Source organism: Pristiophorus japonicus, chromosome 4, assembly GCF_044704955.1.
Source record: "Pristiophorus japonicus isolate sPriJap1 chromosome 4, sPriJap1.hap1, whole genome shotgun sequence".
NCBI lineage: Eukaryota > Metazoa > Chordata > Chondrichthyes > Pristiophoridae > Pristiophorus > Pristiophorus japonicus.
Genome location: NC_091980.1, coordinates 94837446 through 94854861, shown reverse-complemented (window position 1 = coordinate 94854861; position 17416 = coordinate 94837446).

Sequence of the window (17416 nt, the reverse complement as noted above, 5' to 3'; positions counted from 1 at the left end):
TGAATATTTAATCAGAAGATGTCACAGGTACAGGTAGGTGTGAGGACAGGGGTATTGTTTCAGTGCACATTGGTGCCTCAAGGTCTGATGGTCCATTGTAACAGTCCTGGGAGTCAATTGGTTTGGGCTTCCCCTTTGATGGGCCATTAGGTAGATGATGGTCCACATTCATTAGGGGTGAGTCATATTTTCAAACTGGGCCGGGTAGTCCCCATTGGTTGAGGATTTCCCCGCTTCAGGCCTGACTCGACCCCTGATTGGCCTGCCAGAATGCACTTTTATCCCATTGGCCAGTGCCTCTGTCTCGCTTGTGAGCCAGACTCCACAATGTCTGTGTCCGCCCACACGTTTCCCAGCCTGCCTGGTTAGAGGATTTTACTTGGCCAAAAATGTTAATTTAAAATGTATAGGACGATCCCATGGTAGTTTTTTTGTCCTTAGGGTGTTCCAATAAAATGCGGCCGTGGATTTTCAAACCTTACACTATTTTAGTGTCATCTGCAAACTTTTTAATCATACCCCCAACATCGAAATCCAAGTCATTGATATATACCACAAAAAGCAAGGGACCCAGCACTGAGCCCTGCGGAACCCCACTGGATACAGCCTTCCAGTCACAAAAACACCCATCAACCATTACCCTTTGCTTCCTGCCTCTGAGACAATTTTGGATTCAACTTGCCACTTTGCCCTGGATCGCATGGGCTATTACTTTCATGACCAGTCTGTCATGTGAGACCTTATCAAATGCTTTGCTAAAATCTATATACATTACATCAAATGCACTGCCCTCATCAACCCTCCTGGCTACGTCCTCGAAAAATTCAATCAAGTTAGTCAGACACGACCTTTCCTTGACAAATCCATGCTGACTGTCTTTAATTAATCCATGTCTTTGCAGATGAGCAGTGTTACGGACGTGGAAACAGGTGGTTTTAGTTATGCCTTGGATATTTGGCCGGAAGCTCATTTCAGGGTCAAATATGACACCTAGATAGCAACCAGTCTGGTTCAGCCTGAGACAGATGCTAGGGAAAGGGATGGAGTCGGTGGCTAGGGAATGCAGTTTGTGGTGGGGACTAAAGACAATGGCTTTGATCTTCCCAATATTTAATTGGAGAAAATTTCTGCTCATCCAGTACTGGATGTTGGACCAGCAGTCTGACAATTTAGAGACCGTGGAGGTGTCGAGAAAAGTTGTGGTGAGGTAGAGCTAGGTGTTGCAGCATACTCGTGGAAACTGACACTAGTAGATAGATGAGAAATAGGAGGGTGCCAAGGATAGATTCTTGGGGGACACGAAATGTAAAGATGCAGGAGTGGGAAGAAAAGCCATTGCAGGTGATTTTCTGGCTTTGATTAGATAGATAAGAATGGAACTAGGCGAATGCAGTCCCACCCGGCTAGACGATGGTGTAGAGGTGTTGGAGAAGGATGGAAGGATGGAGAACCATGTCAAAGGCTGAAGATAGGTTGAGAAGGACGAGGAAGAGTGGTTTACCTTTGTCGCAATCACAAAGGATGTAATTTGTGACTTTGTTGCACCGGGCAATGCCAGTGACAGCTGCAGGCCTCTCGTGGGGTGCTACTTAAAGGGGAGTTGGCGGCCATGTTAAAAAAAGTGGCGGTTTTCTGTGGTGCCCCGTTAGTGCTGCGAACGCTGGGTCCGTGCCACAATCATTCAGCCCAGCACTCTGATTGAGTGCCGAGCTGTTGACACCGGCATCCCTGCTCCCCGGTAGTCCATGGACGCCTGTTTCATTCTGCAGAGAATGAAGGGAAGAGACCCTCCGACATGACAGCACTATGTGCTCCAGTGCTTAGCACTGCGACCCACTCCCGACCCAGCCTGGCGCAGAATGTCCCACCTCCCAGATGTTTCCGTCCCCAAATGGGGCACAACGGAATTTCTAGGGCCATATTTCTTCTTCCCAGGCATTAGAGAAATGCTGATCAGACAAAGAAATTCCATAATTTGTTAAAGAAGGTTCATACATATTCACCTTTCATGTGTCTGAAAAATGATGGTTATAGCTTCATTAATACAGACACATACAACAGACTAAAAATACTTTATAAAGCATATAAATGTCTGCATTGCAGTCCCAGCTAACAGAATATCTATTGTTTATATTTCATTTGTAAAATGCTTGTGTCAGTTGACTTGACGACGACTATGGATATAATGCCTCAACTTTACTGCTAATCTGATTCCTATTATGCTGTATGCAGGGAGACAGAGGGAAGTAGAATGGGGGCAGAAGCAAAAGATAGAAAGAAGAAAAATAAAAGTGGAGGGCAAAGAAACCCAAGGCAAAAATCAAAAAGGGCCACATTACAGCAAAATTCTAAAGGGGCAAAGTGTCTCAAAAAGACAAGCCTGAAGGATCTGTGCTCAATGTGAGGAGTATTTGTAATAAGGTGGATGAATTAACTGCGCAGGCAGCAATTAATGAATATGATATAATTGGCATCACGGAGACATGGTTCCAGGGTGACCAAGGCTGGGAACTCAACATCCAGGGGTATTCAACATTCAGAAAGGATAGACAGAAAGGAAAAGGAGGTGGGGTAGCGTTGTTGGTTAAAGAGGAAATTAACGCAATAGTAAGGAAGGACATTAGCTTGGATGATGTGGAATCTTTCTGGGTGGAGCTGCAGAATACCAAAGGGCAGAAAGCGCTAGTGGGAGTTGTGTACAGACCACGAAACAGTAGTAGTGAGGTTGGGGACAGCATCAAACAAGAAATTAGGGATGCATGCACTAAAGGTACAGCAGTTATCATGGGTGACCTTAATGTACATATAGATTGGGCTAACCAAACTAGTAGCAATATGGTGGAGGATGATTTCCTGAAGTGTATTAGGGATGGTTTTCCAGACCAATATGTCGAGGAACCAACTGGAGGGCTGGGCATCCTAGATTGGGTGATGTGTAATGAGAAAGGACTAATTAGCAATCTTGTTGTGCGCGGTCCCTTGGGGAAGAGTGAGCATAATATGGTACAATTCTTTATTAAGATGGAGAGTGACACAGTTAATTCAGAGACCAAGATCCTGAACTTAAGGAAAGGTAACTTTGATGATATGAGACGTCAATTGGCTAGAATAGACTGGTGAATGATACTGAAAGGGATGACGGTGGATAGGTAATGGCAAACATTCAAAGATCACATGAATGAACTTCAACAATTGTACATCCCTGTCTGGAGTAAAAATAAAATGGGAAAGGTGGCTCAACCGTGGCTAACAAGGAAAATTAAGGACACTGTTAAATCCAAGGAAGAGGCATATAAATTGGCCAAAAAAAGCAGCAAACCTGAGGACTGGGAGATATTTAGAATTCAGCAGAGGAGGACAAAGGATGTAATTAAGAGGGAGGAAATAGAGTATGAGAGGAAGCTTGCTGGGAACATAAAAACTGACTGCAAAAGCTTCTATAGATATGTGAAGAGAAAAAGATAAGTGAAGACAAATGTAGGTCCCTTGCAGTCAGATTCAGGTGAATTTATAATGGGGAACAAAGAAATGGCAGACAAGTTGAGCAAATACTTTGGTTCTGTCTTCACGAAGGAAGACACAAATAACTTTCCGGAAATATTAGGGGATCGAGGGTCTAGTGAGAAGGAGGAACTGAAGGAAATCCTTATTAGTCAGGAAATTGTGTTAGGGAAATTGATGGGATTGAAAGCCGATAAATCCCCAGGGTCTGATAGCCTGCATCCCAGAGTACTTAAGGAAGTGGCCCTAGAAATAGTGGATGCATTGGTGATCATTTTCCAACAGTCTATTCAATCTGGATCAGTTCCTATGGACTGGAGGGTAGCTAATGCAACACCACTTTTAAAAAAGGAGAGAGGGAGAAAACAAGTAATTATAGACCGGTTAGCCTGACATCTGTAGTGGGGAAAATGTTGGAATAAATTATTAAAGATGAAATAGCAGCGCATTTGGAAAGCAGTGACAGGATCAGTCCAAGTCAGCATGGATTTATGAAAGGGAAATCATGCTTGACAAATCTTCTGGAATTTTTTGAGGCTGGTAGAGTGGACAAGGGAGAACCAGTTGATATGGTGTATTTGGACTTTCAAAAGGCTTTTGACAAGGTCCCACACAAGAGATTGGTGTGCAAAATTAAAGTACATCGTATTGGGGTAATGTCCTGACGTGGAAAGAGAACTGCTTGGCAGAGAGGAAGCAGAGAGTCGGGATAAATGGGTCCTTTTCAGAATGGCAGGCAGTGACTAGTGGGGTGCCACAGTGCTCAGTACCGGGACCCTAGCTATTTACAATATATATCGATGATTTAGATCAAGGAATTGAGTGTAACATCTCCAAGTTTGCAGATGACACTAAGCTGTGTTGTGGTGTGAGCTGTGAGGAGGATGCTCAGAGGCTGCAGGGTGACTTGGACAGGTTAGGTGAGTGGGCAAATGCATGGCAAATGCAGTATAATGTGGATAAATTTGAGGTTATCCACTTTGGTGGCAAAAACACGAAGGCAGAATATTATCTGAATGGCATCAGATTAGGAAAAGGGGAGGTGCAACGAGACCTGGGTGTCATGGTAGATCAGTCATTGAAAGTTGGCATGCAGGTACAGCAGACGGTGAAGAAGGCAAATGGTATGTTGGCCTTCATAGCTCGGGGATTTGAGTATAGGAGCAGGGAGGTCTTACTGCAGTTGTACAGGGCCTTGATGAGGCCTCACCTAGAATATTGTATTCAATTTTGGTTCCTAATCTGAGGAAGGACGTTCTTGTTATTGAGGGAGTGCAGCGAAGGTTCACCAGACTGACTCCCAGGATGGCAGGACTGACATATGAGGAGAGACTGGATCGACTGGGCCTGTATTCACTGAAGTTTAGAAGGATGAGAGGGGATCTCATAGAAACATATAAAATTCTGACGGGACTGGACAGGTTAGATGCAGGAAGAATGTTCCCAAAGTTGGGGAAGTCCAGAACCAGGGGACACAGTCTAAGGATAAGGGGTAGGCCATTTAGGCCTGAGATGAGGAGAAACTTCTTCACTCAGAGAGTTGTTAATCTGTGGAATTCCCTGCCACAAAGAGTTGTTGATGACAGTTCATTGAATATATTCAAGAGGGAGTTAGATATGCCCCATGTCTTAAGTGCGCTTTTCAGTAGCATTTCAGCAGGTGGGATTCCAGAGCGTGAGTGGGGTCTCGTGCGGTAGCTAAGCAGGACTCAGGATAGGCGAGTCTGCAGTGAGCCTTCAGTTACCCTCTTCAAGCCTTCCTCGATGCTCTCTCTGTCTGACTCTTGGATGCTGGTTTAAACGGGGCAGATGTGACATGTTTGATCCCGTTATGGGTTATGAAATCTTTGAACTCAGCACTGGTAAAACATGGCCCGTTGTCGCTCACCAGGATATCGGGTAAGTCGTGAGTGGCAAACATGGCCCGTAGGCTTTCAGTAGTGGTAGCGGACGTGCTAGCCGACATTATCTCACATTCAATCCACTTGGAGTACGCGTCTACAACAACAAGGAACATTTTACCCAAGAACGGGCCTGCATAGTTGATGTGTACCCTAGACCACGGTTTGGAGGGCCAAGACCATAAAATTAGCGGCGCCTCCCTGGGTACATTGCTTAACTGCGAGCATGTATTCCATCTGTGAACACAGGAATCTAAGTCCACATCGATGCCAGGCCACCACACGTGGGATCTGGCTATCGCGTTCATCATTACGATGCCTGGTTGAGTACTGTGGTGGTCATTGATGAAGGTGTCTCTGCCCTTCTTGGGGACCACTACTCAATTGCCACACAGAAGGCAGTTTGCCGATATAGACATTTCATCTTTGTGCCGCTGGAACGACTTTATCCCTTCCTGCATTTCCACTGGGACACTAGACCAGCTCCCTTGAAGCACACAGCTTTTGACTAGCAATAATAAGGGATCCTGGCTTGTCTAGGTTTTGATCTGCCGGGCAGTGACGGGTGATTGCTCAATCTCAAATGCTTCCATAACCATGGCTAGATCTGCAGGCTGCACCATTTCCACCCCCGTGGTGGGCAATAGCAGCCTACTGAGAGCATCGGCGCAGTTTTCTGTGCCTGGCCTGTGCGGATGGCGTAGTTGTATGTGGACAACGTGAGCACCCATCTCTGGATGCGGGCCAATGCGTTGGTATTTATCCCTTTACTCTCGGAAAACTGGGATATAAATGGCTTATGGTCAGTTTCCAATTCGAATTTTAGCCCAAAAAGTTATTGATGCATTTTCTTTACCCCATAGACACACGCTAACGCTTCTTTTTCAATCATGCTGTAGATTCTCTCAGCCTTAGACAGACTCCTGGATGCATAAGCAACCGGTTGCAGTTTCCCGAAATCATTACCTTGTTGCAATACACACCCGACGCCATATGACGATGCATCACATGCTAGTACCAAACGTTTACATGGATCATACAACACAAGCAATTTGTTTGAGCATACCATTTTTCTCGCTTTTACAAAGGCATTTTCTTAGCTTTTACCCCGAACCCACTCACCCCCTTTTCGTACTAAGACATCCAATGGTTCTAGCTGTGTGCTGAGACCCGGTAAGAAGTTACCAAAGTAGTTCAAGAGTCCCAGGCTTTGTCACATTCTGTGGCCTCGCTGCGTTCTCGATTGCCTCCGCCTTCGCGTTGGTGGGCCTGATGCCGTCCGCCACAAATCTCCTTCCCAAGAACTCCACTTCAGGTGCCAAAAAAACGCACTTTGAGCGTTTTAATCTGAGCCCACGCGGTTGAGTCGACTAAGAACCTGCTCCAGGTTCTGCAGGTGCTCGACTGTGTTCTGACCTGTGAGCAAGATGTCGTCCTGGAAGACCACGGTGTGCGGGACTGACTTCAGTAAACATTCCATGTTTCTCTGAAATATCGCTGCCGCCGATCAGATTCCAAACGGGCATCTGTTACAAACAAAAAGACCTTTGTGCGTGTTGATGCAGGTGAGGGCCTTCGATGATTCCTGCAGTTCCTGCGTCATATAGGCTGAAGTCAGATCCAGCTTCGTGAACATCTTTCCTCCTCCCAGCGTTGCAAAGAGGTTGTCGGCCTTTGGTAGTGGGTATTGGTCCTACAGGGAGAAATGATTGATAGTTACTTTCTAATTGCCACAGATTCTGACGATGCCGTCTCCCTTAAGGACTGGGACAAGAGGACTGGCCCACTCGCTGAACTCAATCAGTGAAGTGATACCCTCTCTTTGCAGCCGGTCTAGCTCGATCTCTACCCTTTCTCTCATCATGTACGGTACTACTCTCGCCTTGTGATGGATGGGTCGCGCCCCCGGAAAAGATGGATCTGCACTTTTACTCCCGGAATTTCCCAATGCCTGGTTCGAACAGCGAAGGAAATTTGTTTAAGACCTGGGCACACGAAGTGTCATCAGCGGGCGATAGCGCTCGGATGTCGTCCCAGTGCCAGCGTATCTTTCCCAGCCAGCTCCTGCCGAGCAGCGTGGGACCATCGTCCAGTACCACCCAGAGTTGTAGCTTATGCACCGCTCCATCGTAGGAGACCTTTACCCGAACACTACCAATTACAGGAATCAGTTCTTTTGTGTAAGTTGCGTGCGAACTGGAGTTAAGACTGGCCTTGAGGCCTTGTTGTACCATAACCTTTTGAAAGTCTTTTTGCCCATGATGGACTGGTTCGCACCCGTGTCCAGCTCCATTGACACCGGCAGTCCAATTAGTTCAACATTCAGCATTATCGGGGGACAATTCGTGGTGAATGCGTGCACCCCATGTACCTCTGCCTCCTCAATCTGAGGCTCTGGTTCATCGTGATCCTCCGTGGATCTGTCCTCCTCTGCAACATGGTGCTTTGCAGGTTTAACAGGCTTTGCAGCTCGCCTGCACACTCGTTGGAGGTGTCCCATTGTTCCACAGCCCTTGCAAATGTATCCTTTGAATTGGCATGAATGGAAACGATGATCACCCCCGCAGCGCCAACAAGGTGTTAATGGCCTAGCATTCATCACCCTTGATGGTGGACTCTGAGACATCTGCGGACGTATAGCTGCAGGTATGTGTGACCTGCCCTGAACATTACGATTCGAAAACAACATCACTTTGTTCACAGTACTTGTAGCAGCACTTGTGTGCTGAGAGATTTGCTTCGTATTGTCACTGGTGGCAATGAACGCCTGTGCTATCGCTATGGCCTTACTCAAGGTTCGGGTCTCTACAGTCAAAAGCTTGCGAAGTATGGTTTCATGGTCAATGCCAAGTACGAAAAAGTCTCTGAGCATGTGCTCCAAATGTCCTTCAAATTCGCAATGTCCTGCAAGGCATCTCAGCTCGGCGACATAACTCACCACTTCCTGGCCATCAGACCTTTTGTAAGTGTAAAACTGGTACCTCGCCATCAGAACGCTTTCCTTCGGGTTCAAATGCTCTCGGACCAGTGTGCACAAATCGTTGTACGATTTCTCCATGGATTTAGCAAGAATGAGCAGATTCTTCATGAGGCCATACGTTGGTGAGGAGGATCGCCCTTCGTTTGGCAGCGCTCTCTTCCCCATCTAGCTCGTTGGCCACAAAGTATTGGTCGAGTCGCTCCACAAAAGTTTCCCAATCATCTCCCTCCGAGAATTTCTCCAGGATGCCTACTGTTCTCTGCATCTTTGGGTTCGCTATATGTATCTTGTCGCCAGTTGTTGTGTATGGAGAAAGAGTCAGACTGAACACTGTGAGCTCAATGTAAAGTGTGACCTTAATCTTTTATTGCAGGTTTCCAGAGTGCCTCTCCAACCCGTGAAGCCTTCTTAAATACCTGTTCTCCCAAGCGCTTATGGGATCCCTTGGGACTCCGGGGAATGAGCCTCCTGGTAGCTGTACAGAGCAAATACAAGTCCACATATATGACAAGGTCGTTGAACAATTTTGCGACATTGTGTCCCTGTTCTGGCCACCGTGTAGCAAGCAGAGATGTGTTGGGCCACCTCCTTCCACAGCCTTCTGAAGACCCTTGGAGGTGGCCTTTGTCCCCCTCCAGGCTGTAGCGGATTGTTGCCCCTTTGCACAACCTCAAGCAAGGCCTCAAGAGCCGTGGCTGGGACATAAGAACATAAGAACATAAGAATTAGGAACAGGAGTAGGCCATCTAGACCCTCGAGCCTGCCCCGCCATTCAATAAGATCATGGCTGATCTGGTCGTGGACTCAGCTCCACTTACCCGCCCTCTCCCCGTAACCCTTAATTCCCTTATTGGTTAAAGATCTATCTATCTTTGACTTGAAAACATTCAATGAGCTAGCCTCAACTGCTTCCTTGGGCAGAGAATTCCACAGATTCACAACCCTCTAGGAGAAGAAATTTTTTCTCAACTCGGTTTTAAATTGGCTCCTCCGTATTTTGAGGCTGTGCCCCCTAGTTCTAGTCTCCCCCACCAATGGAAACAACCTCTCTGCCTCTATCTTGTCTATCCCTTTCATGATTTTAAATGTTTCTATAAGATCACCCCTCATCCTTCTGAACTCCAAGGAGTAAAGACCCAGTCTACTCAATCTATCATCATAAGGTAACTCCCTCATTTCTGGAATCAGCCGAGTGAATCGTCTCTGCACCCCTTCCAAAGCTAATATATCCTTCCTTAAGTAAGGTGACCAAAACTGCACGCAGTACTCCAGGTGCAGCCTTACCAATACCTTATACAGTTGCAGCAAGACCTCCCTGCTTTTGTACTCCATCCCTTTCGCAATGAAGGCCAATATTCCATTTGCCTTCCTGATTACCTGCTGCACCTGCAAACTAACCTTTTGGGATTCATGCACAAGGACCCCCAGGTCCCTTTGCACCACAGCATGTTGTAATTTCTCCCCATTCAAATAATATTCCCTTTTACTGTTTTTTTTCCCAAGGTGGATGACCTCACACTTTCCGACATTGTATTCCATCTGCCAAACCTTAGCCCATTCGCTTAACCTATCCAAATCTCCTTGCAGTCTCTCTGAGTCCTCTGCACAACCCGCTTTCCCACTAATCTTAGTGTCATCTGCAAATTTTGTTGCACTACACTCTGTCCCCTCTTACAAGTCATCTATGTATATTGTAAACAGTTGTGGTCCCAGCACTGATCCCTGTGGCACACCACTAACCACTGATTTCCAACCGGAAAAGGACCCATTTATCCCGACTCTCTGCTTTCTGTTCGCCAGCCAATTCTCTATCCATGCTAATACATTTCCTCTGACTCCGCGTACCTTTATCTTCTGCAGTGATCTTTTGTGTGGCACATTATCGAATGCCTTTTGGAAATCTAAATACACCACATCCATCGGTACACCTCTATCCACCATGCTCGTTATATCCTCAAAGAATTCCAGTAAGTTAGTTAAACATGATTTCCCTTTCATGAATCCATGCTGCGTCTGCTTGATTGCACTATTCCTATCCAGATGTCCCGCTATTTCTTCCTTAATGATAGTTTCAAGCATTTTCCCCACTACAGATGTTAAACTAACCGGCCTATAGTTACCTGCCTTTTGCCTGCCCCCTTTTTTAAACAGAGGCGTTACATTAGCTGCTCTCCAATCCGCTGGTACCTCCCCAGAGTCCAGAGAATTTTGGTAGATTATAACGAATGCATCTGCTATAACTTCAGCCATCTCTTTTAATACCCTGGGATGTATTTCATCAGGACCAGGGGACTTGTCTACCTTCAGTCCCATTAGCCTGTCCAGCACTACTCCCCTAGTGATCGTGATTGTCTCAAGGTCTTCCCTTCCCACATTCCTGTGGCCTGCAAATTTTGGCATTGTTTTTGTGTCTTCCACTGTGAAGACGGAAGCAAAATAATTGTTTAAGGTCTCAGCCATTTCCACATTTCCCGTTATTAAATCTCCCTTCTCATCTTCTAAGGGGCCAACATTTACTTTAGTCACTCTCTTCCGTTTTATATATCGGTAAAAGCTTTTACTATCTGTTTTTATGTTTTGTGCCAGTTTACTTTCGTAATCTATCTTTCCTTTCTTTATTGCTTTCTTAGTCATTCTTTGCTGTCGTTTAAAATTTTCCCAATCTTCTAGTTTCCCACTAACCTTGGCCACCTTATACGCATTGGTTTTTAATTTGATACTCTCCTTTATTTCCTTGGTTATCCATGGCTGGTTATCACTTCTCTTGCCGCCCTTCTTTTTCACTGGAATATATTTTTTTTGCGCACTATGAAAGAGCTCCTTAAAAGTCCTCCACTGTTCCTCAATTGTGCCACCGTTTAGTCCTTGTTTCCAGTCTACTTTAGCCAACTCTGCCCTCATCCCACTGTAGTCCCCTTTGTTTAAACATAGTACCCTCGTTTCTGATACAACTTCCTCATCCTCAATCTGTATTACAAATTCAACCATATTGTGATCACTCATTCCGAGAGGATCTTTTACGAGGAGATCGTTTATTTTTCCTGTCTCATTACATAGGACCAGATCCAAGATGGCTTGCTCCCTTGTAGGCTCTGTTACATACTGTTCTAAGAAACAGTCCCGTATGCATTCTATGAATTCCTCCTCCAGGCTACCCCCTGCGATTTGATTTGACCAGTCGATATGTAGGTTAAAATCCCCCATGACTACTGTCGTTCCTTTTTCACATGCCTCCATTATTCCCTTGATTATTGCCCGCCCCACCGTGAAGTTATTATTTGGGGGCCTATAAACTACGCCGACCAGTGACTTTTTCCCCTTACTATCTCTAATCTCCACCCACAATGATTCAACATTTTGTTCATTGGAGCCAATATCATCCCTCACAACTGCCCTGATATCATCCTTTATTAACAGACCTACCCCACCTCCTTTCCCTTCTTTCCCACATGGTGCACTCTCTGCCTTCTTCCTTGCTTCTTCTCCATTTTCTCGCTCTCAAGACACTAAGGAGGTGCAACTGCACATGCGCATATTTACCTTGCTGCGCCTTTAAGACTCGGCTTTTCCTGGGATGTGAATCGGACTTCGGATTCACATCCCAGGAATGTGCAATGGTTGACAAAATTTAGCGCAAAGATTTCCGTTAACGCCCCCTCCCCACCCGCCCCATATCACCCAGGTCAGGTGTGTAACGGCTGATTTAGCACCCCCTTCAGCTCTTGGTTCAATTGAAGAAAGTACCTGGTGGTTCCGGAGAAACGTAGGATCCCGGTCGGAGGCCTAGATTCGCTGCGCAGCGCATGGGAAGATGTCTTTCAGGCACTTACATACATGCTGGAGTCACATCGGCCTGGACCACCAATCACGATACAATATTCTCATTGAAAAAAATGGGAACTCAGTTTTACAAGTTCCCATTACTATCAATGAGAATAACCCTCTAAAACACTGAAACACTGCATAATAAATAAATAAAATACGTCACATATTTAAAATTAATTGAAATTAAATGTAATTAAATGTTTTTGAAAAAATACATATTTAAAAAAAAAAATTTCATTTGTTTTAGTAGGGTTAAAAATTAACTTAACTTAATGGACAGGGTTTTAAATATAAAAAATAGTGTTTAAATGTAATTTTTATATATTTTTAAAGTGTTAAGCTGGTAAAAGTAAGCTATGCGTCTGCTTTTACCAGTCATAAAATTTTGAAGGACATTCGCTGGGCATGAGTGGGCAAATTGCCCAATCTCTCCTGCATGGATATCCTTCTCCCAGGGCTGCGGAGGATCTGTCTAGAGAAATCTTGACAGATTGGAAAAAACGGTTTTTGGTGCATGCGCATCACGACCCGAAAATCAGCTTTTGCGAGGCCTCCCCCGGTCCGTGCAGAATTTTCGGCCCTAGATTTCAAGAGGCCTAATTTGAAAATTGATTAAGAACCAGTTCTCAACCAAAAGCAATCTCAAAATGTGAAATGTTAAATTCAGTATTTGCATAATATATGACTGATGATTTGGTTAGTATGAATAACAATATGAAAAAAGGCTTACAGCTAACTGTGTGGTGGCAAGTCCAGTTAGTTTTGGCACTGAGCCAAACTATCATGTCCTGGAAAAAACTTTTCACCTGCTGTCGACAACTACAGTGATAATTGTGTCAGAAAAAGTAGCAGTGGTGGGAATGCAAATTTTGCTTGGCAGGAAGCCAGTGAGGGAGCGATATGTGTTTTGAGACACCGCCTACCAGGAGTAAAGTCAAACAAGATATAACTCGCTGTTCATTCTATTCTTAGTATTTTTCTCAAACTAGAATGGGAGGTGATCTACTTCAGCTCGCTAAGACCTAATCAATAACATAGGACTTGACTCTCAGAACAAAGGCAAATATAATCCTAAACTTGGAATAGTGTATATATAATGGTTTGTTTTCCATGATCAGTTCGTAATGTTTTTGCTTATGCAGATATAGTCATGTGTAACCATATGCGCTGAAGTATGTAAAGATTTGTAAAGATCATCTCAGTTATCTGATTATCTCCTGATCTGTTTAAGCAGGTTATAGGTATTTCCAATCTGTCTTTGTTTTTCATTAAATTACTCCCTTTCCCCTTTGCTCTAACTGTATTAAAATGCTTCTTCAAGTTTCAGTTTTCAGTTTTGAAGAAGCATCAGGCCTGAATGAAATTGTCTCTTCTCTCCACAGATATCAAATGACCTGCTGTGGTTCCATCATTTTCTGTTTTTATTTAATATTTTCAATATTTGCAATTGTGCAATTTTTTGTGTAGAAGTTTGTAACCTGTTTGTACAATTCTCCGGAGACCGCAGCATATTTCAAACTTTATTCCTTCTCTGGGCACAGGTGCCATTATTTTTTACAAGCGTTCTCCTGACCAATCACCGTTACTTTGGCAGAAGCTCTGCAACAGTAACAGGGGGTTAGACTTTCCATCAGTTTTGCATCGCTACCGCCCACTTATTATCTATTTTAACGCCGAGATGAAGTATAATGCCCATTTATCGCCCATTTCACAAAAAAATGGAAACTAATGCCCATTTATTGCTCACTTATCGCCCAGCGTTACTTTCTGCATCTAGTTAACGCCGAGATTTAATAAAACTGCCCGCCCATATTTTATTGCCATAAAGGCTCAGTAACTAACACCCATAATATCGCCGAGCGTTACTTTCGGCATATCGCCCATATATCGCTGAAAATATCGCTCACCAAAAAAAAAACGTTGAAAAAAAGCTGCAAACACCTGACCTTAACCCAATGGTATGGACGCCATTTTGTAAATTGGAGGACTTTTCATATTAAAGACTGCTTCAAGTTCTGGGGAGTTTTGATGTAATCTGTGAGTGATTTTAAGGTGATTTGAAAATCTGAACAAGCATTTTATCATACTGTGGATGAATTGAATTTATTTTATGAGTTTTAATAGGGAAATTTATTGCTTGTAAAGAATCGGTATAGTACTGATTGTTATTGTAATGGGGCCTGTAATTTCTCAGCCTGTATTGATGACTACGCACATGCTGCAGACTAGAGATGGGAGAAGGTATATTGAAGAGCATTATGTGCCCAATCAAAGAGGTGGCAGACTGAGGAGGAGGAGGAGAACTTACACCCGACGCACTTGCCATGTATGTATGCTTGGGATTACTAGCCACCAGGTGGCGCCACTGTCGGAGGTCATTGGGCTGTACACACGTGTGTGCGGCCCAGGTATAAAAGGCAAGCCATCATGTAATGTAATCACTTTGGGCCCTAATAAAGCAGAGCCAGGTTTGTACCTGTGTTAGTTTATAATATTTAGTCTATTGAGTTATTACATACATAACATTTGGCGACAAGCTAACAAGAATCTTTACATGCAAACATAAGCACAATTGGAATTCTGGAGAGATTCGTGGAGGGAGAGGACTGGGCAGATTTTGTAGCTCACCTGAACCAGTACTTTGTGGCCAACAAAATGGAGGAACCCACTGATGCAGTTAGGCACAGGGCGGTCTTCCTCACGGTTTGCGGTGCGAAAATCTATGGACTCATAAAGAATCTTCTCTCGCCTGCAAGTCCAATGGACAAGGACTATGAGGAATTGTGTGCTCTGGTATGTGACCATCTCAAACCAGAAGAAGGCATCATCATCTCACATTATCAATTCTACAAGCACGTTCGTTCTGAGGGCCAGGATGTGTCGGAATTTGTTGCCGACCTAAGACGTCTAGCTGGACCATGTAAGTTCAAAAACGCGTTGGGAGACATGCTGCGGGACTTCTTTGTAATCGGCATCAATCACGAGGTGATCCTGTGTAAGCTATTAGCAGCGGAGATGGTGGAGTTGAGCAAGGCCATCACGAATGCCCAGGCATGCATGGCGACAGACAGAAACTTAAAGCAGATATCATCAAAAAATCAGAACTCGGCAAGTATTGTAAACAAGATTGTATCGTCGTTTGGCAGAGCTGCATATGGCAGGGCCTACTCAACTGCGTATGCAAAACCTGTGGCTGCCCAAAGTCTGCCAATGGGAATGAATCGAATTTCACCATGTTGGCATTGTGGGGGTAATCATCGGCCTCATCAGTGTCGGTTTAAACAGTACATTTGAGAAGGCTGTTCGAGACTGGGCCATCTCCAGCGCATGTGTCCGCAACTGAGCAAGCGTGCTGCGACACACCACTTGGAGGATGATGACCAGAATAGCGCGGATCCGGATGTGCAATCCGAGATATCAGAGGAGGAAGTGTCTGGACTGTATTCATTCCTAACAAAGAGCCAACCCATAATGATTAATGTGAAACGTAACGGTGTACCGGTACCGATGCAATTGGACATGGGTGCAAGTCAATCAATAATGAGCCAGAGGACATTCGACAAGCTGTGGGATACTAAGTCTGTGAAGCCTAAGCTGAGTCCAGTTAATGCCAAGTTGCGTACGTACACGAAAGAACTCATAACAGTGAATAGCAGTGCAATAGTCAGGGTGTCGTATAATAGTGTTGTTCATGATTTACCGTTATAGATTATTCCAGACAATGGTCCAACGCTGTTCGGCAGGAATTGGCTAGAAAAAATCAAATGGAATTGGAACGATATCAAAGCGTTTTCATCGGAGGACAATACTCCATGTGCTCAAGTGCTGAGCAAGTTCCCCTCGCTGTTTGAACCAGGCAGCGGAAATTTCACGGGAACCAAGCTGCAGATCCATGTGAACTTGGATGCAAGACCCGTCCATCATAAAGCTCGGGCGGTTCCGTACATGATGAGGGAGGAGGTAGAAATCGAACTGGATAGACTCCAGTATGAAGGGGTCATATCACCGGTCGAATTTAACGAATGGGCTAGCCCCATTGTTCCCGTGTTGAAAAGTGATGGCACTGTTAGGATTTGTGGAGACTACAAGATTACGATCAACCGAGTTTCGAAACAGGATCAATACCCATTACCGAAGGCTGATGACCTGTTTGTAACGCTAGCCAGGGGAAGTCGTTCACGAAACTGGATCTGACGTCGGCCTACATGACACACGAGCTTGTTGACACTTCAAAGAAACTCACCTGCATCAACACCCATAAAGGACAGTTTGTCTGCAACAGGTGTCCTTTTGGAATTCGCTCGGCTGCAGCCATATTTCAGAGGAACACGAAGAGTCTACTGAAGTCCGTCCCTAGAACCGTCGTGTTCCAAGATGACATCCTGGTCACAGGTCGTGACACCGCCTAGCATCTGAACAATCTGGAAGAGGTTCTACATCGTCTGGACAAAGTGGGACTCAGACTGAAACGTTCGAATTGCGTCTTCATGGCACCGGAAGTCGAATTCCTGGGGAGGAAAATTGCTGCTGACGGCATCTGGCCTGCGGACTCGAAGACCAAGGCCATCAAAAATGCACCCAAGCCTCAGAATGTGACAGAGCTGTGTTCGTTTCTTGGTCTACTCAACTACTTCGGTAATTTCCTACCTAGATTGAGCACTTAATTAGAGCACTGCACATTCTGCTAAGAAAAGACGACAACTGGATTGGGGTGCGTCTCAAGATAGAGCTCTTGAGAAAGCTACTAATCTGTTTTGCTCTAACAAACTGCTGGTACATTATGATCTGTGTAAGCGTCCAGTATTGGCCTGTGATGCTTCATCATATGGAGTTGGTTGCGTGCTCCAACAAGCTAATGAGTTGGGTAAACTATAACCTGTTGTATATGCTTCTAAAAGTTTGTCAAAGATGGAAAGAGCCTACAGCATGGTAGAAAAAGAAGCATTAGCCTGTGTGTATGGGTTTAAAAAGATGCATCAATACCTGTTTGGTCTTCGGTTTGAACTGGAAACAGATCACAAGCCACTCATTTCATTGTTTTTGGAAAACAAAGGTTTTCAATACCAATGCATCGTCCCTCATCCAGAGGTGAGCGCTGACATTATCTGCCTATGATTATGTAATTCGCCATAGACCTGGCACTGAGACTTGTGCTGATGTACTGAGCTGTCTGCCGTTGCCCACACTGGAGTTGGAGATGCCACAACCG